The following is a 1,153-nucleotide window of genomic DNA, read 5'->3' as shown; positions in this document are numbered from 1 at the left end:
ACGAGGGCACCAGACCCCATTACAGATGGTTGTGAGCCACCATGTGGTTGCTGGGAATTGAACTCAGGACCTTTGGAAGAGCAGGCAGTGCTTTTAACCTCTGAGCCATCTCTCCAGCCCCCTAGTATATATAATTTTGTATTGGGTTTGGAACTCTCTTATTTAGACAAAAGGGGGAGGTGATGGGGAACCTCCTTCAGCCAATGATCTTTAAGAGGCTGGAAAAGGTTGGGGCATGACTTTCTGGGTAGCCAGAGCAAAGAGCCAGCCTGTCTAGCTCTCTCTCTTGTTCCCATGCTTCACACCTTGAGACTTCCTGTTCTTGTTCTGTGAGTTTTTCCCTTACAATAAAAACTAATATTAAATATTAATATTAAAATCTTTTGGAGTTAGCTTGAGATGATTTGACTAGCATCCCCCTTATGCATTCAGCTCTGCTCTGTCTTGCTAAACACCGAGTGATTACATTTCTCCCAAGGTAAGTAAGTCCCTTATTTGGCCACTTCCTCCACCTGAGGCTGACCATCAAGGTCCAGCTATCAAAGTATTGAAGTCCAGCAATCAAAACCCCCTTTGGAAGGCTGGAGAGATGGCTCAGAGGTTAAGAGCAGTGGCTGCTCTTCCAGAGGTCCTGAGTTCAATTCCTAGCACACTCATGATGTATACAACCATCTGTAACGAGATCTGGTGCCCCTCTTCTGCATGAAGGTGTACAGGCAGGAGGAGCATTGTATATACATAATAAGTAAATAAATCTTTTTTTAAAAAAACTCCCTTTAACTTGCCTAATTAACATTGCAAATTAAAATGAAATACCTCTGAGTTCAAGGTCAGCCTGGTCTACAGAATGGGTTCCAGATTTACACAGTGAAACCCTGTCTCCAAAAACTTAAATAGGCAGTCCTGTCCAGACACCAAAGAAGGAAGATGTGACCTACCCCACTGAAAAAGGTACTGAGCCATGTGGCTAACATATACTAGAATAATGGGTTAATATAAGTTATAAGAGCTAATAAGAAGCTGGGCGGTGGTGGAGCACGCCTTTAATCCCAGCACTCGGGAGGCAGAGGCAGGTGGATCTCTGTGAGTTCTAGGCCAGCCTGGTCTACAAAGGGAGTTCCAGAACAGGCTCCAAAGCTACAGAAAAACCCTG

Source organism: Microtus ochrogaster, linkage group LG4 (genome assembly GCF_000317375.1).
Source record: "Microtus ochrogaster isolate Prairie Vole_2 linkage group LG4, MicOch1.0, whole genome shotgun sequence".
Taxonomy (NCBI): Eukaryota; Metazoa; Chordata; class Mammalia; order Rodentia; family Cricetidae; genus Microtus; species Microtus ochrogaster.
This window is presented reverse-complemented; position numbering follows the sequence as displayed.